This window comes from Oncorhynchus mykiss, chromosome 25 (genome assembly GCF_057628025.1).
Source record: "Oncorhynchus mykiss isolate SJ-2025 chromosome 25, ASM5762802v1, whole genome shotgun sequence".
Classification (NCBI taxonomy): domain Eukaryota; kingdom Metazoa; phylum Chordata; class Actinopteri; order Salmoniformes; family Salmonidae; genus Oncorhynchus; species Oncorhynchus mykiss.
In genome coordinates this window covers 94,223,280-94,243,046 of record NC_143046.1, presented here as the reverse complement: position 1 = coordinate 94,243,046, position 19,767 = coordinate 94,223,280, and the positions used below count along the sequence as shown (strand labels likewise).

The window sequence follows — 19,767 nt, the reverse complement described above, 5'->3', positions numbered from 1 at the left end:
ATCATTCCATTGTAGATTCAATGGAGTGGTGTATATAAAAAGTACATTGTATTAATATTGCATTTTACCTGCAAATAAAATGGGATGGAAGCTCAGAGGGGGAGTGCATGCTATTTATGCATGAGGTCCTTGGTTCAATCCCAAGGTTCTCCACTGAGTTTATTTGTGTGCCAAATTCACATTACACAACTACTACTTTCCAGAATGTTGATAAATATTTTGCAGCGTAGAGTGGCATGGTGGCCAAGTGGCAAGGCGTCGGTCTTGTAAACCAAAGATCATGGGTTCAAATCCCATCTGTGCCTTACTGAAAATTAGCTGGTACCATGGAGAGGTTCTTTAACTGGAGGAATTTGAAGAAAAGGCAAGTTGTCTCAATATGGCAACCCTGCTAATATATTGTAAGGGGATGTGTCTCTACGGTAGAGCTAATACTTGAAGTGTATGTGGTCTGAAGTTAATCCACAACTTCTCTGATGAGTATATTTAGTTGTTAAATTAGCATTTGCACAACTCCCACTTTCCAGAATGTTGACATTTTAATAAGGAAATAGATGTGCTAAGTCATCTGTTTTTGTAAACTGAAGCACGTGGGTTCAATCCTTGTTTGACGTTTATGGAAGCTAGCTGATATTATGAAAATGTACTTTCATTAGAACAGTGTAAAGAAAAGGTCAATTGCGTCCAGACTGCAAATGAATCGCACATGCGGGAAGCTGCCGCTGGCTGATCCCGCCCTGGCTTACACAAAAAAAAAAACACAATTAACCTGATTTAGAGCCAGACTAGTTACCGTAATTTTCTCACATTGCCATTGCCATTTTTTTCTATTGTCTCTTTTTGGTCCATTTAGATTGCTAATGTCGATTGTATACCATTTCTTTTTTCTAAATGTTAAGGTTAAAAATGTCAAATGTTTTAGGCTCCTAAGTGGACCATAAGGTTAAAAACCAAAACAAATTAAGAAAACTAAACTGAAAAACTAAAAACAAAGAATAAAATAAAAAGGTCATGAAAAACTAAGTAGCTCCGCTCCGCCAGTATGTCTCTTTTGGTTCACTTTTGCCGGTCTCAAGCCAGCCGGGTAAAGGACGAGGGTTGGAATTGTATCATAAAAAAACAAGGATCGACAGAAGAAAGTTCATTTGTAGTTCCAAACATATTTAGGGAGTTTTTTACTCACTTTTTGTCTCTCCCACAATGTTATTACTCACTCCTACAGTGTCCTTCACATTTACATGCACATTGCCAATTCTGCAAATTAGGTGATGACATGTTTTAGCAACTTCTAGCGACTTTTAGGACAGCCAATAGCTACTTTCCTTACTGAGGTGTTGGCAACACTGCTGACTTTAAACATCGGCTATCTGAGCAGCTAACTGATCGCTGCAGCTGTACATAGCCCATCTGTAAATAGCCCACCCAATCTACCTACCTCATCCCCATATTGTTTTAATTTACATTCTGCTCTTTGCACACCAGTATTTCTACTTGCACATCATCATTTGCTCATCTATCACTCCAGTGTTCATTTGCTAAGTTGTAATTACTTCGCTACTATGGCCTATTTATTGCCCTACCTCCATTTGCACGCACTGTATATAGACTTTCTTTTTTTTCTTCTATTGTGTTATTGACTGTACTCTTTATTATTCCATCTGTAACTCTGTGTTGTTGTTTGTGTTGCGCTGCTTTCCTTTATCTTGGCTAGGTCGCAGTTGTAAATGAAAACTTGTTCTCAACTAGCTTACCTGGTTATATAAAGGTGAAATTTAAAAAAACAAGAAACATTTCTCTTTTTCCCAGAAAGGGGATGTAGCTCAGTGGTAGAGCGCATGTATGAGGTCCTGGGTTCAATCCCCAGCTTCTCCATTGAAACCTTTGCAATGGCCCATCTCCTACTTTCCAGAATGTTGAAATTCTCAGCAGGAAACAGAAGTGGTATGGTTGCCAACTTCAATTGCATCATTTTCAAAAACTGAAGTTCATGGGTTCGATGACTGTCCATACTTGTATTAAGAATTGCTGCTATCATTCCATTGTAGATTCAATGGAGTGGTGTATATAAAAAGTACATTGTATTAATATTGCATTTTACCTGCAAATATAATGGGATGGAAGCTCAGAGGGGGAGTGCATGCTATTTATGCATGAGGTCCTTGGTTCAATCCCAAGGTTCTCCACTGAGTTTATTTGTGTGCCAAATTCACATTACACAACTACTACTTTCCAGAATGTTGATAAATATTTTGCAGCGTAGAGTGGCATGGTGGCCAAGTGGCAAGGCGTCGGTCTTGTAAACCAAAGATCATGGGTTCAAATCCCATCTGTGCCTTACTGAAAATTAGCTGGTACCATGGAGAGGTTCTTTAACTGGAGGAATTTGAAGAAAAGGCAAGTTGTCTCAATATGGCAACCCTGCTAATATATTGTAAGGGGATGTGTCTCTACGGTAGAGCTAATACTTGAAGTGTATGTGGTCTGAAGTTAATCCACAACTTCTCTGATGAGTATATTTAGTTGTTAAATTAGCATTTGCACAACTCCCACTTTCCAGAATGTTGACATTTTAATAAGGAAATAGATGTGCTAAGTCATCTGTTTTTGTAAACTGAAGCACGTGGGTTCAATCCTTGTTTGACGTTTATGGAAGCTAGCTGATATTATGAAAATGTACTTTCATTAGAACAGTGTAAAGAAAAGGTCAATTGCGTCCAGACTGCAAATGAATCGCACATGCGGGAAGCTGCCGCTGGCTGATCCCGCCCTGGCTTACACAAAAAAAAAAACACAATTAACCTGATTTAGAGCCAGACTAGTTACCGTAATTTTCTCACATTGCCATTGCCATTTTTTTCTATTGTCTCTTTTTGGTCCATTTAGATTGCTAATGTCGATTGTATACCATTTCTTTTTTCTAAATGTTAAGGTTAAAAATGTCAAATGTTTTAGGCTCCTAAGTGGACCATAAGGTTAAAAACCAAAACAAATTAAGAAAACTAAACTGAAAAACTAAAAACAAAGAATAAAATAAAAAGGTCATGAAAAACTAAGTAGCTCCGCTCCGCCAGTATGTCTCTTTTGGTTCACTTTTGCCGGTCTCAAGCCAGCCGGGTAAAGGACGAGGGTTGGAATTGTATCATAAAAAAACAAGGATCGACAGAAGAAAGTTCATTTGTAGTTCCAAACATATTTAGGGAGTTTTTTACTCACTTTTTGTCTCTCCCACAATGTTATTACTCACTCCTACAGTGTCCTTCACATTTACATGCACATTGCCAATTCTGCAAATTAGGTGATGACATGTTTTAGCAACTTCTAGCGACTTTTAGGACAGCCAATAGCTACTTTCCTTACTGAGGTGTTGGCAACACTGCTGACTTTAAACATCGGCTATCTGAGCAGCTAACTGATCGCTGCAGCTGTACATAGCCCATCTGTAAATAGCCCACCCAATCTACCTACCTCATCCCCATATTGTTTTAATTTACATTCTGCTCTTTGCACACCAGTATTTCTACTTGCACATCATCATTTGCTCATCTATCACTCCAGTGTTCATTTGCTAAGTTGTAATTACTTCGCTACTATGGCCTATTTATTGCCCTACCTCCATTTGCACGCACTGTATATAGACTTTCTTTTTTTTCTTCTATTGTGTTATTGACTGTACTCTTTATTATTCCATCTGTAACTCTGTGTTGTTGTTTGTGTTGCGCTGCTTTCCTTTATCTTGGCTAGGTCGCAGTTGTAAATGAAAACTTGTTCTCAACTAGCTTACCTGGTTATATAAAGGTGAAATTTAAAAAAACAAGAAACATTTCTCTTTTTCCCAGAAAGGGGATGTAGCTCAGTGGTAGAGCGCATGTATGAGGTCCTGGGTTCAATCCCCAGCTTCTCCATTGAAACCTTTGCAATGGCCCATCTCCTACTTTCCAGAATGTTGAAATTCTCAGCAGGAAACAGAAGTGGTATGGTTGCCAACTTCAATTGCATCATTTTCAAAAACTGAAGTTCATGGGTTTGATGACTGTCCATACTTGTATTAAGAATTGCTGCTATCATTCCATTGTAGATTCAATGGAGTGGTGTATATAAAAAGTACATTGTATTAATATTGCATTTTACCTGCAAATAAAATGGGATGGAAGCTCAGAGGGGGAGTGCATGCTATTTATGCATGAGGTCCTTGGTTCAATCCCAAGGTTCTCCACTGAGTTTATTTGTGTGCCAAATTCACATTACACAACTACTACTTTCCAGAATGTTGATAAATATTTTGCAGCGTAGAGTGGCATGGTGGCCAAGTGGCAAGGCGTCGGTCTTGTAAACCAAAGATCATGGGTTCAAATCCCATCTGTGCCTTACTGAAAATTAGCTGGTACCATGGAGAGGTTCTTTAACTGGAGGAATTTGAAGAAAAGGCAAGTTGTCTCAATATGGCAACCCTGCTAATATATTGTAAGGGGATGTGTCTCTACGGTAGAGCTAATACTTGAAGTGTATGTGGTCTGAAGTTAATCCACAACTTCTCTGATGAGTATATTTAGTTGTTAAATTAGCATTTGCACAACTCCCACTTTCCAGAATGTTGACATTTTAATAAGGAAATAGATGTGCTAAGTCATCTGTTTTTGTAAACTGAAGCACGTGGGTTCAATCCTTGTTTGACGTTTATGGAAGCTAGCTGATATTATGAAAATGTACTTTCATTAGAACAGTGTAAAGAAAAGGTCAATTGCGTCCAGACTGCAAATGAATCGCACATGCGGGAAGCTGCCGCTGGCTGATCCCGCCCTGGCTTACACAAAAAAAAAAACACAATTAACCTGATTTAGAGCCAGACTAGTTACCGTAATTTTCTCACATTGCCATTGCCATTTTTTTCTATTGTCTCTTTTTGGTCCATTTAGATTGCTAATGTCGATTGTATACCATTTCTTTTTTCTAAATGTTAAGGTTAAAAATGTCAAATGTTTTAGGCTCCTAAGTGGACCATAAGGTTAAAAACCAAAACAAATTAAGAAAACTAAACTGAAAAACTAAAAACAAAGAATAAAATAAAAAGGTCATGAAAAACTAAGTAGCTCCGCTCCGCCAGTATGTCTCTTTTGGTTCACTTTTGCCGGTCTCAAGCCAGCCGGGTAAAGGACGAGGGTTGGAATTGTATCATAAAAAAACAAGGATCGACAGAAGAAAGTTCATTTGTAGTTCCAAACATATTTAGGGAGTTTTTTACTCACTTTTTGTCTCTCCCACAATGTTATTACTCACTCCTACAGTGTCCTTCACATTTACATGCACATTGCCAATTCTGCAAATTAGGTGATGACATGTTTTAGCAACTTCTAGCGACTTTTAGGACAGCCAATAGCTACTTTCCTTACTGAGGTGTTGGCAACACTGCTGACTTTAAACATCGGCTATCTGAGCAGCTAACTGATCGCTGCAGCTGTACATAGCCCATCTGTAAATAGCCCACCCAATCTACCTACCTCATCCCCATATTGTTTTAATTTACATTCTGCTCTTTGCACACCAGTATTTCTACTTGCACATCATCATTTGCTCATCTATCACTCCAGTGTTCATTTGCTAAGTTGTAATTACTTCGCTACTATGGCCTATTTATTGCCCTACCTCCATTTGCACGCACTGTATATAGACTTTCTTTTTTTTCTTCTATTGTGTTATTGACTGTACTCTTTATTATTCCATCTGTAACTCTGTGTTGTTGTTTGTGTTGCGCTGCTTTCCTTTATCTTGGCTAGGTCGCAGTTGTAAATGAAAACTTGTTCTCAACTAGCTTACCTGGTTATATAAAGGTGACATTTAAAAAAAACAAGAAACATTTCTCTTTTTCCCAGAAAGGGGATGTAGCTCAGCGGTAGAGCGCATGCTTCGCATGTATGAGGTCCTGGGTTCAATCCCCAGCTTCTCCATTGAAACCTTTGCAATGGCCCATCTCCTACTTTCCAGAATGTTGAAATTCTCAGCAGGAAACAGAAGTGGTATGGTTGCCAACTTCAATTGCATCATTTTCAAAAACTGAAGTTCATGGGTTCGATGACTGTCCATACTTGTATTAAGAATTGCTGCTATCATTTCATTATAGATTCAATGGAGTGGTGTATATAAAAAGTACATTGTATTAATATTGCATTTTACCTGCAAATAAAATGGGATGGAAGCTCAGAGGGGGAGTGCATGCTATTTATGCATGAGGTCCTTGGTTCAATCCCAAGGTTCTCCACTGAGTTTATTTGTGTGCCAAATTCACATTACACAACTACTACTTTCCAGAATGTTGATAAATATTTTCCAGCATAGATTGGCATGGTGGCCAAGTGGCAAGGCGTCGGTCTTGTAAACCGAAGATCATGGGTTCAAATCCCATCTGTGCCTTACAGAAAATTAGCTGGTACCATGGAGAGGTTCTTTAACTTGAGGAATTTGAAGAAAAGGCAAGTTGTCTCAATATGGCAACCCTACTAATATTTTGTAAGGGGATGTGTCTCTACGGTAGAGCTAATACTTCAAGTGTATGTGGTCTGAAGTCAATCCACAACTTCTCTGATGAGTATATTTAGTTGTTAAATTAGCATTTGCACAACTCCCACTTTCCAGAATGTTGACATTTTAATAAGGAAATAGATGTGCTAAGTCATCTGTTTTTGTAAACTGAAGCACGTGGGTTCAATCCTTGTTTGACGTTTATGGAAGCTAGCTGATATTATGAAAATGTACTTTCATTAGAACAGTGTAAAGAAAAGGTAAATTGCGTCCAGACTGCAAATGAATCGCACATGCGGGAAGCTGCCGCTGGCTGATCCCGCCCTGGCTTACACAAAAAAAAAAAACACAATTAACCTGATTTAGAGCCAGACTAGTTACCGTAATTTTCTCACATTGCCATTGCCATTTTTTTCTATTGTCTCTTTTTGGTCCATTTAGATTGCTAATGTCGATTGTATACCATTTCTTTTTTCTAAATGTTAAGGTTAAACATGTCAAATGTTTTAGGCTCCTAAGTGGACCATAAGGTTAAAAACCAAAACAAATTAAGAAAACTAAACTGAAAAACTAAAAACAAAGAATAAAATAAAAAGGTCATGAAAAACTAAGTAGCTCCGCTCCGCCAGTATGTCTCTTTTGGTTCACTTTTGCCGGTCTCAAGCCAGCCGGGTAAAGGACGAGGGTTGGAATTGTATCATAAAAAAACAAGGATCGACAGAAGAAAGTTAATTTGTAGTTCCAAACATATTTAGGGAGTTTTTTACTCACTTTTTGTCTCTCCCACAATGTTATTCCTCACTCCTACAGTGTCCTTCACATTTACATGCACATTGCCAATTCTGCAAATTAGGTGATGACATGTTTTAGCAACTTCTAGCGACTTTTAGGGCAGCCAATAGCTACTTTCCTTACTGAGGTGTTGGCAACACTGCTGACTTTAAACATCGGCTATCTGAGCAGCTAACTGATCGCTGCAGCTGTACATAGCCCATCTGTAAATAGCCCACCCAATCTACCTACCTCATCCCCATATTGTTTTAATTTACATTCTGCTCTTTGCACACCAGTATTTCTACTTGCACATCATCATTTGCTCATCTATCACTCCAGTGTTCATTTGCTAAATTGTAATTACTTCGCTACTATGGCCTATTTATTGCCCTACCTCCATTTGCACGCACTGTATATAGACTTTCTTTTTTTTCTTCTATTGTGTTATTGACTGTACTCTTTATTATTCCATCTGTAACTCTGTGTTGTTGTTTGTGTTGCGCTGCTTTCCTTTATCTTGGCTAGGTCGCAGTTGTAAATGAAAACTTGTTCTCAACTAGCTTACCTGGTTATATAAAGGTGAAATTTAAAAAAACAAGAAACATTTCTCTTTTTCCCAGAAAGGGGATGTAGCTCAGTGGTAGAGCGCATGTATGAGGTCCTGGGTTCAATCCCCAGCTTCTCCATTGAAACCTTTGCAATGGCCCATCTCCTACTTTCCAGAATGTTGAAATTCTCAGCAGGAAACAGAAGTGGTATGGTTGCCAACTTCAATTGCATCATTTTCAAAAACTGAAGTTCATGGGTTCGATGACTGTCCATACTTGTATTAAGAATTGCTGCTATCATTCCATTGTAGATTCAATGGAGTGGTGTATATAAAAAGTACATTGTATTAATATTGCATTTTACCTGCAAATAAAATGGGATGGAAGCTCAGAGGGGGAGTGCATGCTATTTATGCATGAGGTCCTTGGTTCAATCCCAAGGTTCTCCACTGAGTTTATTTGTGTGCCAAATTCACATTACACAACTACTACTTTCCAGAATGTTGATAAATATTTTGCAGCGTAGAGTGGCATGGTGGCCAAGTGGCAAGGCGTCGGTCTTGTAAACCAAAGATCATGGGTTCAAATCCCATCTGTGCCTTACTGAAAATTAGCTGGTACCATGGAGAGGTTCTTTAACTGGAGGAATTTGAAGAAAAGGCAAGTTGTCTCAATATGGCAACCCTGCTAATATATTGTAAGGGGATGTGTCTCTACGGTAGAGCTAATACTTGAAGTGTATGTGGTCTGAAGTTAATCCACAACTTCTCTGATGAGTATATTTAGTTGTTAAATTAGCATTTGCACAACTCCCACTTTCCAGAATGTTGACATTTTAATAAGGAAATAGATGTGCTAAGTCATCTGTTTTTGTAAACTGAAGCACGTGGGTTCAATCCTTGTTTGACGTTTATGGAAGCTAGCTGATATTATGAAAATGTACTTTCATTAGAACAGTGTAAAGAAAAGGTCAATTGCGTCCAGACTGCAAATGAATCGCACATGCGGGAAGCTGCCGCTGGCTGATCCCGCCCTGGCTTACACAAAAAAAAAAACACAATTAACCTGATTTAGAGCCAGACTAGTTACCGTAATTTTCTCACATTGCCATTGCCATTTTTTTCTATTGTCTCTTTTTGGTCCATTTAGATTGCTAATGTCGATTGTATACCATTTCTTTTTTCTAAATGTTAAGGTTAAAAATGTCAAATGTTTTAGGCTCCTAAGTGGACCATAAGGTTAAAAACCAAAACAAATTAAGAAAACTAAACTGAAAAACTAAAAACAAAGAATAAAATAAAAAGGTCATGAAAAACTAAGTAGCTCCGCTCCGCCAGTATGTCTCTTTTGGTTCACTTTTGCCGGTCTCAAGCCAGCCGGGTAAAGGACGAGGGTTGGAATTGTATCATAAAAAAACAAGGATCGACAGAAGAAAGTTAATTTGTAGTTCCAAACATATTTAGGGAGTTTTTTACTCACTTTTTGTCTCTCCCACAATGTTATTACTCACTCCTACAGTGTCCTTCACATTTACATGCACATTGCCAATTCTGCAAATTAGGTGATGACATGTTTTAGCAACTTCTAGCGACTTTTAGGACAGCCAATAGCTACTTTCCTTACTGAGGTGTTGGCAACACTGCTGACTTTAAACATCGGCTATCTGAGCAGCTAACTGATCGCTGCAGCTGTACATAGCCCATCTGTAAATAGCCCACCCAATCTACCTACCTCATCCCCATATTGTTTTAATTTACATTCTGCTCTTTGCACACCAGTATTTCTACTTGCACATCATCATTTGCTCATCTATCACTCCAGTGTTCATTTGCTAAGTTGTAATTACTTCGCTACTATGGCCTATTTATTGCCCTACCTCCATTTGCACGCACTGTATATAGACTTTCTTTTTTTTCTTCTATTGTGTTATTGACTGTACTCTTTATTATTCCATCTGTAACTCTGTGTTGTTGTTTGCGTTGCGCTGCTTTCCTTTATCTTGGCTAGGTCGCAGTTGTAAATGAAAACTTGTTCTCAACTAGCTTACCTGGTTATATAAAGGTGACATTTAAAAAAAACAAGAAACATTTCTCTTTTTCCCAGAAAGGGGATGTAGCTCAGCGGTAGAGCGCATGCTTCGCATGTATGAGGTCCTGGGTTCAATCCCCAGCTTCTCCATTGAAACCTTTGCAATGGCCCATCTCCTACTTTCCAGAATGTTGAAATTCTCAGCAGGAAACAGAAGTGGTATGGTTGCCAACTTCAATTGCATCATTTTCAAAAACTGAAGTTCATGGGTTCGATGACTGTCCATACTTGTATTAAGAATTGCTGCTATCATTTCATTATAGATTCAATGGAGTGGTGTATATAAAAAGTAGATTGTATTAATATTGCATTTTACCTGCAAATAAAATGGGATGGAAGCTCAGAGGGGGAGTGCATGCTATTTATGCATGAGGTCCTTGGTTCAATCCCAAGGTTCTCCACTGAGTTTATTTGTGTGCCAAATTCACATTACACAACTACTACTTTCCAGAATGTTGATAAATGTTGATAAATATTTTCCAGCATAGATTGGCATGGTGGCCAAGTGGCAAGGCGTCGGTCTTGTAAACCGAAGATCATGGGTTCAAATCCCATCTGTGCCTTACAGAAAATTAGCTGGTACCATGGAGAGGTTCTTTAACTTGAGGAATTTGAAGAAAAGGCAAGTTGTCTCAATATGGCAACCCTACTAATATTTTGTAAGGGGATGTGTCTCTACGGTAGAGCTAATACTTCAAGTGTATGTGGTCTGAAGTCAATCCACAACTTCTCTGATGAGTATATTTAGTTGTTAAATTAGCATTTGCACAACTCCCACTTTCCAGAATGTTGACATTTTAATAAGGAAATAGATGTGCTAAGTCATCTGTTTTTGTAAACTGAAGCACGTGGGTTCAATCCTTGTTTGACGTTTATGGAAGCTAGCTGATATTATGAAAATGTACTTTCATTAGAACAGTGTAAAGAAAAGGTAAATTGCGTCCAGACTGCAAATGAATCGCACATGCGGGAAGCTGCCGCTGGCTGATCCCGCCCTGGCTTACACAAAAAAAAAAAACACAATTAACCTGATTTAGAGCCAGACTAGTTACCGTAATTTTCTCACATTGCCATTGCCATTTTTTTCTATTGTCTCTTTTTGGTCCATTTAGATTGCTAATGTCGATTGTATACCATTTCTTTTTTCTAAATGTTAAGGTTAAAAATGTCAAATGTTTTAGGCTCCTAAGTGGACCATAAGGTTAAAAACCAAAACAAATTAAGAAAACTAAACTGAAGAACTAAAAACAAAGAATAAAATAAAAAGGTCATGAAAAACTAAGTAGCTCCGCTCCGCCAGTATGTCTCTTTTGGTTCACTTTTGCCGGTCTCAAGCCAGCCGGGTAAAGGACGAGGGTTGGAATTGTATCATAAAAAAACAAGGATCGACAGAAGAAAGTTAATTTGTAGTTCCAAACATATTTAGGGAGTTTTTTACTCACTTTTTGTCTCTCCCACAATGTTATTCCTCACTCCTACAGTGTCCTTCACATTTACATGCACATTGCCAATTCTGCAAATTAGGTGATGACATGTTTTAGCAACTTCTAGCGACTTTTAGGACAGCCAATAGCTACTTTCCTTACTGAGGTGTTGGCAACACTGCTGACTTTAAACATCGGCTATCTGAGCAGCTAACTGATCGCTGCAGCTGTACATAGCCCATCTGTAAATAGCCCACCCAATCTACCTACCTCATCCCCATATTGTTTTAATTTACATTCTGCTCTTTGCACACCAGTATTTCTACTTGCACATCATCATTTGCTCATCTATCACTCCAGTGTTCATTTGCTAAATTGTAATTACTTCGCTACTATGGCCTATTTATTGCCTTACCTCCATTTGCACGCACTGTATATAGACTTTCTTTTTTTTCTTCTATTGTGTTATTGACTGTACTCTTTATTATTCCATCTGTAACTCTGTGTTGTTGTTTGTGTTGCGCTGCTTTCCTTTATCTTGGCTAGGTCGCAGTTGTAAATGAAAACTTGTTCTCAACTAGCTTACCTGGTTATATAAAGGTGAAATTTAAAAAAACAAGAAACATTTCTCTTTTTCCCAGAAAGGGGATGTAGCTCAGTGGTAGAGCGCATGTATGAGGTCCTGGGTTCAATCCCCAGCTTCTCCATTGAAACCTTTGCAATGGCCCATCTCCTACTTTCCAGAATGTTGAAATTCTCAGCAGGAAACAGAAGTGGTATGGTTGCCAACTTCAATTGCATCATTTTCAAAAACTGAAGTTCATGGGTTCGATGACTGTCCATACTTGTATTAAGAATTGCTGCTATCATTCCATTGTAGATTCAATGGAGTGGTGTATATAAAAAGTACATTGTATTAATATTGCATTTTACCTGCAAATAAAATGGGATGGAAGCTCAGAGGGGGAGTGCATGCTATTTATGCATGAGGTCCTTGGTTCAATCCCAAGGTTCTCCACTGAGTTTATTTGTGTGCCAAATTCACATTACACAACTACTACTTTCCAGAATGTTGATAAATATTTTGCAGCATAGATTGGCATGGTGGCCAAGTGGCAAGGCGTCGGTCTTGTAAACCGAAGATCATGGGTTTAAATCCCATCTGTGCCTTACAGAAAATTAGCTGGTACCATGGAGAGGTTCTTTAACTGGAGGAATTTGAAGAAAAGGCAAGTTGTCTCAATATGGCAACCCTACTAATATTTTGTAAGGGGATGTGTCTCTACGGTAGAGCTAATACTTCAAGTGTATGTGGTCTGAAGTCAATCCACAACTTCTCTGATGAGTATATTTAGTTGTTAAATTAGCATTTGCACAACTCCCACTTTCCAGAATGTTGACATTTTAATAAGGAAATAGATGTGCTAAGTCATCTGTTTTTGTAAACTGAAGCACGTGGGTTCAATCCTTGTTTGACGTTTATGGAAGCTAGCTGATATTATGAAAATGTACTTTCATTAGAACAGTGTAAAGAAAAGGTAAATTGCGTCCAGACTGCAAATGAATCGCACATGCGGGAAGCTGCCGCTGGCTGATCCCGCCCTGGCTTACACAAAAAAAAAAACACAATTAACCTGATTTAGAGCCAGACTAGTTACCGTAATTTTCTCACATTGCCATTGCCATTTTTTTCTATTGTCTCTTTTTGGTCCATTTAGATTGCTAATGTCGATTGTATACCATTTCTTTTTTCTAAATGTTAAGGTTAAAAATGTCAAATGTTTTAGGCTCCTAAGTGGACCATAAGGTTAAAAACCAAAACAAATTAAGAAAACTAAACTGAAAAACTAAAAACAAAGAATAAAATAAAAAGGTCATGAAAAACTAAGTAGCTCCGCTCCGCCAGTATGTCTCTTTTGGTTCACTTTTGCCGGTCTCAAGCCAGCCGGGTAAAGGACGAGGGTTGGAATTGTATCATAAAAAAACAAGGATCGACAGAAGAAAGTTAATTTGTAGTTCCAAACATATTTAGGGAGTTTTTTACTCACTTTTTGTCTCTCCCACAATGTTATTCCTCACTCCTACAGTGTCCTTCACATTTACATGCACATTGCCAATTCTGCAAATTAGGTGATGACATGTTTTAGCAACTTCTAGCGACTTTTAGGGCAGCCAATAGCTACTTTCCTTACTGAGGTGTTGGCAACACTGCTGACTTTAAACATTGGCTATCTGAGCAGCTAACTGATCGCTGCAGCTGTACATAGCCCATCTGTAAATAGCCCACCCAATCTACCTACCTCATCCCCATATTGTTTTAATTTACATTCTGCTCTTTGCACACCAGTATTTCTACTTGCACATCATCATTTGCTCATCTATCACTCCAGTGTTCATTTGCTAAATTGTAATTACTTCGCTACTATGGCCTATTTATTGCCCTACCTCCATTTGCACGCACTGTATATAGACTTTCTTTTTTTTCTTCTATTGTGTTATTGACTGTACTCTTTATTATTCCATCTGTAACTCTGTGTTGTTGTTTGTGTTGCGCTGCTTTCCTTTATCTTGGCTAGGTCGCAGTTGTAAATGAAAACTTGTTCTCAACTAGCTTACCTGGTTATATAAAGGTGAAATTTAAAAAAACAAGAAACATTTCTCTTTTTCCCAGAAAGGGGATGTAGCTCAGTGGTAGAGCGCATGCTTCGCATGTATGAGGTCCTGGGTTCAATCCCCAGCTTCTCCATTGAAATCTTTGCAATGGCCCATCTCCTGCTTTCCAGAATGTTGAAACAGAAGTGTTATGGTTGCCAACTTCAATTGCATCATTTTCAAAAACTGAAGTTCATGGGTTCGATGACTGTCCATACTTGTATTAAGAATTGCTGCTATCATTTCATTGTAGATTCAATGGAGTGGTTTATATAAAAAGTACATTGTATTAATATTGCATTTTACCTGCAAATAAAATGGGATGGAAGCTCAGAGGGGGAGTGCATGCTATTTATGCATGAGGTCCTTGGTTCAATCCCAAGGTTCTCCACTGAGTTTATTTGTGTGCCAAATTCACATTACACAACTACTACTTTCCAGAATGTTGATAAATATTTTGCAGCATAGATTGGCATGGTGGCCAAGTGGCAAGGCGTTGGTCTTGTAAACCGAAGATCATGGGTTCAAATCCCATCTGTGCCTTACTGAAAATTAGCTGGTACCATGGAGAGGTTCTTTAACTGGAGGAATTTGAAGAAAAGGCAAGTTGTCTCAATATGGCAACCCTGCTAATATATTGTAAGGGGATGTGTCTCTACGGTAGAGCTAATACTTGAAGTGTATGTGGTCTGAAGTTAATCCACAACTTCTCTGATGAGTATATTTAGTTGTTAAATTAGCATTTGCACAACTCCCACTTTCCAGAATGTTGACATTTTAATAAGGAAATAGATGTGCTAAGTCATCTGTTTTTGTAAACTGAAGCACGTGGGTTCAATCCTTGTTTGACGTTTATGGAAGCTAGCTGATATTATGAAAATGTACTTTCATTAGAACAGTGTAAAGAAAAGGTCAATTGCGTCCAGACTGCAAATGAATCGCACATGCGGGAAGCTGCCGCTGGCTGATCCCGCCCTGGCTTACACAAAAAAAAGAAACAATTAACCTGATTTAGAGCCAGACTAGTTACCGTAATTTTCTCACATTGCCATTGCCATTTTTTTCTATTGTCTCTTTTTGGTCCATTTAGATTGCTAATGTCGATTGTATACCATTTCTTTTTTCTAAATGTTAAGGTTAAAAATGTCAAATGTTTTAGGCTCCTAAGTGGACCATAAGGTTAAAAACCAAAACAAATTAAGAAAACTAAACTGAAAAACTAAAAACAAAGAATAAAATAAAAAGGTCATGAAAAACTAAGTAGCTCCGCTCCGCCAGTATGTCTCTTTTGGTTCACTTTTGCCGGTCTCAAGCCAGCCGGGTAAAGGACGAGGGTTGGAATTGTATCATAAAAAAACAAGGATCGACAGAAGAAAGTTAATTTGTAGTTCCAAACATATTTAGGGAGTTTTTTACTCACTTTTTGTCTCTCCCACAATGTTATTCCTCACTCCTACAGTGTCCTTCACATTTACATGCACATTGCCAATTCTGCAAATTAGGTGATGACATGTTTTAGCAACTTCTAGCGACTTTTAGGGCAGCCAATAGCTACTTTCCTTACTGAGGTGTTGGCAACACTGCTGACTTTAAACATCGGCTATCTGAGCAGCTAACTGATCGCTGCAGCTGTACATAGCCCATCTGTAAATAGCCCACCCAATCTACCTACCTCATCCCCATATTGTTTTAATTTACATTCTGCTCTTTGCACACCAGTATTTCTACTTGCACATCATCATTTGCTCATCTATCACTTTCCAGAATGCTGAAATTCTCAGCAGGAAACAGAAGTGGTATGGTTGCCAACTTCAATTGCATCATTTTCAAAAACTGAAGTTCATGGGTTCGATGACTGTCCATACTTGTATTAAGAATTGCTGCTATCATTTCATTGTAGATTCAATGGAGTGGTGTATATAAAAAGTACATTGTATTAATATTGCATTTTACCTGCAAATAAAATGGGATGGAAGCTCAGAGGGGGAGTGCATGCTATTTATGCATGAGGTCCTTGGTTCCCAAGGTTCTCCACTGAGTTTATTTGTGTGCCAAATTCACATTACACAACTACTACTTTCCAGAATGTTGATAAATATTTTGCAGCATAGATTGGCATGGTGGCCAAGTGGCAAGGCGTCGGTCTTGTAAACCGAAGATCATGGGTTCAAATCCCATCTGTGCCTTACTGAAAATTAGCTGGTACCATGGAGAGGTTCTTTAACTGGAGGAATTTGAAGAAAAGGCAAGTTGTCTCAATATGGCAACCCTGCTAATATATTGTAAGGGGATGTGTCTCTACGGTAGAGCTAATACTTGAAGTGTATGTGGTCTGAAGTTAATCCACAACTTCTCTGATGAGTATATTTAGTTGTTAAATTAGCATTTGCACAACTCCCACTTTCCAGAATGTTGACATTTTAATAAGGAAATAGATGTGCTAAGTCATCTGTTTTTGTAAACTGAAGCACGTGGGTTCAATCCTTGTTTGACGTTTATGGAAGCTAGCTGATATTATGAAAATGTACTTTCATTAGAACAGTGTAAAGAAAAGGTCAATTGCGTCCAGACTGCAAATGAATCGCACATGCGGGAAGCTGCCGCTGGCTGATCCCGCCCTGGCTTACACAAAAAAATATATATAATTAACCTGATTTAGAGCCAGACTAGTTACCGTAATTTTCTCACATTGCCATTGCCATTTTTTTCTATTGTCTCTTTTTGGTCCATTTAGATTGCTAATGTTGATTGTATACCATTTCTTTTTTCTAAATGTTAAGGTTAAAAATGTCAAATGTTTTAGGCTCCTAAGTGGACCATAAGGTTAAAAACCAAAACAAATTAAGAAAACTAAACTGAAAAACTAAAAACAAAGAATAAAATAAAAAGGTCATGAAAAACTAAGTAGCTCCGCTCCACCAGTATGTCTCTTTTGGTTCACTTTTGCCGGTCTCAAGCCAGCCGGGTAAAGGACGAGGGTTGGAATTGTATCATAAAAAAACAAGGATCGACAGAAGAAAGTTCATTTGTAGTTCCAAACATATTTAGGGAGTTTTTTACTCACTTTTTGTCTCTCCCACAATGTTATTCCTCACTCCTACAGTGTCCTTCACATTTACATGCACATTGCCAATTCTGCAAATTAGGTGATGACATGTTTTAGCAACTTCTAGCGACTTTTAGGACAGCCAATAGCTACTTTCCTTACTGAGGTGTTGGCAACACTGCTGACTTTAAACATCGGCTATCTGAGCAGCTAACTGATCGCTGCAGCTGTACATAGCCCATCTGTAAATAGCCCACCCAATCTACCTACCTCATCCCCATATTGTTTTAATTTACATTCTGCTCTTTGCACACCAGTATTTCTACTTGCACATCATCATTTGCTCATCTATCACTCCAGTGTTCATTTGCCAAATTGTAATTACTTCGCTACTATTGTAACGGTTTTGACTTGAGGTTATTTTTTTATAGGGGTGCCAGGTAGGTTGTGCCTACCAGAGAAAACATTGGTTTCTCCTTTTAGTTTGGGAGGGAATGAGTCCCATCTGGTCCGTCAAGTCTACACCATTACAAAGGACTTATGTAAACGTCAGAAGGGAAATCAACTTTTCATAAACCCTTAAAACATTGAAAGAACTTCAAAAACAACTATTCTTTTGCGTGGGTTGTATTAGCAACATCAATGGATTACACACACATAATAATATAACACAATGAGTTCTGGTTCCTCCAGAAATGTCCTGTACCTCGGGCCTAAAAAGAGTCCAGCCCGGTAAAGGAGTTCAGTGAACTCAAGTGACTTTTGTCACGCAATGTTTGTCCGTTCATTCCGTGTAGCGTAAACCCAGTATTAAATCATACAATCAATATAACAATTTTACCACAGAACTTTAAAGCGTATCTGCTCTTACTAATTCCTCAACTACATCTAACTACATAAATCATCACCGTATACATCATATCAAAACAAATGAAATACCGTATACAAAAAAGGTGGTAGTCAGTCGGTCAGTCAGACAATCCAATCCGCCAACAGATCTCCAGCGGAGAAAGGCCACGAAGAATAGAGAGGAGTAGTCCACGGACGCAAAGAGTGGATCCGATCCTGGGTAAACTCTCAGGCTACAAAACACACGTTTAACAGCAACAAAACAACCGGAATAGAGAAGCTTCGGGAACACATCCTCAGTCACGTCTCCAAAAACAAACGCCCCTTTTGCGCAGCTGATGCTGGCTATTTAATTGGGAATTAAAGGGAAAGCACACTATTGGAAGGAGAAGCACTGAGACGGTTCAGAATAATTCAGGGCCGTCACACACCCCCTCCCCTGGAAAAAGCCGACCATTGCCCTGGAAGGCACATCTTGTTCGGGGAAACCGAGAAAGGTCTCCTCATCACTTTCCTCTACAAAAATTTTCATGACTTTTTGGAGCTCACGCTCCTCAGCTGAGGGGTCACAGGCCTTAAGGTGTGAGACTTCTGGGTCTGGGAATCCGAGAAAAGTCTCCTCACTTTCCTCTTCAAAGATATCCAAGATCTTGCGGCGCTCAATCGCCTCCAATTCCTCAGCCGAGGGATAACAGGCCTTAAGGCGTGAGACATGGACAACGCGCATATCTTCACCTGTGTCCTCTTTCACCACTCGGTAGTTCAAAGGGCCCATCTGCTCCACAATCCTATATGGTCCTTGCCATTTAGGAGCGAGCTTGGCAGAGAAGAATTGTTCAGCTTTCGAGTAAGGATGAGAGCGAAGCCACACCCGATCACGAAGCTGAAACTGCATGTCTCGTCTGTTCTTATCATAATTTCTCTTCTGCTTGAGTCGAGCCTGGGTCATGTTCTTTGAGACAAGAGCTCTCAAGTCATGGAGATGGACTACCTGGTCATAGCAAGCAGCGTCTGGAGTAATCTGCTGGGGCTGTAGCACCATATCCAAGGGTCCTCGGAGGGGACGACTTAGGTTCAGCTCTGCAGGTGTGACTCCAGTGGACTCTTGCACAGCAGAATTCAGGGCAAATCGAAACTCGTGAAGGTGCTTGTCCCAGTGTTTGTGCTGGGTCCCTACATAGGAAGCAATCATTGTCTTCAAGGTTCGATTTACTCTCTCAGTGAGATTGGTCTGTGGGTGATAGGCCGTGGTCAACTTCTGTCTCAGGTTCCATCTTTGGCAGGTCTCCTCAAAGAGATCAGAGACAAATTGGGAACCTCGATCAGACAGGATGTAATCAGGCACTCCCCAGCGAGTCAGGATCTCTTTCGTAAGGATGTTAGAGACGGTCCTTGCTGTGGCCTGACGCAGGGAAAAGAGTTCCACCCACTTTGAATAATAATCAACAAACACAAGCATGTACACATTCTGATTGGAGCTTCTAGGAAATGGACCCATCAAATCCACTCCTAGCATTTCCCAAGGTCGGGTAACCACCGTTTGCTGCAACTTGCCAGCAGGCTTTCTACCTTCTGGTTTGTACATTTGACAAACCTGACAGTTTCGGATGTGTGACTTCACATCCATGCTCAGATGTGGCCAGTACAGTAATGCTTGCAACCGCTTGTAGGTTTTGAACCTGCCCAAATGACCAGCTAATGGGTCTTCATGGAAATGTTGAAGCAGTTGTAGGCGTAGAGTTTCAGGTACGTACAATTGGTAGAGGGTTCTGTGAGGTAGTTGTACAACACGGTAGACTTTGTCTTCCATGATGGTCAGCTTTGTGGTAGGATTGACCATCTTTTCTCCATCTTCCAGGATAGTCTGGTACAA

At 39.2% G+C, this 19,767-nt stretch overlaps 12 non-coding genes across 12 annotated transcripts; all 12 read left to right on the top strand.

The window, feature by feature from the left end:
- The first annotated feature begins 233 nt into the window (after positions 1-233).
- trnat-ugu (transfer RNA threonine (anticodon UGU)) lies at positions 234-305 on the top strand. The gene has a single exon. It is a non-coding gene; the product is annotated as a tRNA-Thr (tRNA).
- A 1,958-nt stretch (positions 306-2,263) lies between these two features.
- On the top strand, positions 2,264-2,335 carry trnat-ugu (transfer RNA threonine (anticodon UGU)). Its single transcript has one exon. It is a non-coding gene; the product is annotated as a tRNA-Thr (tRNA).
- Positions 2,336-4,293: 1,958 nt separating this feature from the next.
- trnat-ugu (transfer RNA threonine (anticodon UGU)) lies at positions 4,294-4,365 on the top strand. Its single transcript has one exon. It is a non-coding gene; the product is annotated as a tRNA-Thr (tRNA).
- Positions 4,366-5,870: 1,505 nt separating this feature from the next.
- trnaa-cgc (transfer RNA alanine (anticodon CGC)) lies at positions 5,871-5,942 on the top strand. Its single transcript has one exon. It is a non-coding gene; the product is annotated as a tRNA-Ala (tRNA).
- A 391-nt stretch (positions 5,943-6,333) lies between these two features.
- Positions 6,334-6,405, top strand: trnat-ugu (transfer RNA threonine (anticodon UGU)). The gene has a single exon. It is a non-coding gene; the product is annotated as a tRNA-Thr (tRNA).
- Positions 6,406-8,364: 1,959 nt separating this feature from the next.
- Positions 8,365-8,436, top strand: trnat-ugu (transfer RNA threonine (anticodon UGU)). The gene has a single exon. It is a non-coding gene; the product is annotated as a tRNA-Thr (tRNA).
- Positions 8,437-9,941: 1,505 nt separating this feature from the next.
- Positions 9,942-10,013, top strand: trnaa-cgc (transfer RNA alanine (anticodon CGC)). The gene has a single exon. It is a non-coding gene; the product is annotated as a tRNA-Ala (tRNA).
- A 401-nt stretch (positions 10,014-10,414) lies between these two features.
- On the top strand, positions 10,415-10,486 carry trnat-ugu (transfer RNA threonine (anticodon UGU)). The gene has a single exon. It is a non-coding gene; the product is annotated as a tRNA-Thr (tRNA).
- A 1,959-nt stretch (positions 10,487-12,445) lies between these two features.
- On the top strand, positions 12,446-12,517 carry trnat-ugu (transfer RNA threonine (anticodon UGU)). The gene has a single exon. It is a non-coding gene; the product is annotated as a tRNA-Thr (tRNA).
- Positions 12,518-14,021: 1,504 nt separating this feature from the next.
- trnaa-cgc (transfer RNA alanine (anticodon CGC)) lies at positions 14,022-14,093 on the top strand. Its single transcript has one exon. It is a non-coding gene; the product is annotated as a tRNA-Ala (tRNA).
- A 377-nt stretch (positions 14,094-14,470) lies between these two features.
- Positions 14,471-14,542, top strand: trnat-ugu (transfer RNA threonine (anticodon UGU)). The gene has a single exon. It is a non-coding gene; the product is annotated as a tRNA-Thr (tRNA).
- A 1,571-nt stretch (positions 14,543-16,113) lies between these two features.
- On the top strand, positions 16,114-16,185 carry trnat-ugu (transfer RNA threonine (anticodon UGU)). Its single transcript has one exon. It is a non-coding gene; the product is annotated as a tRNA-Thr (tRNA).
- Positions 16,186-19,767: the final 3,582 nt, after the last annotated feature.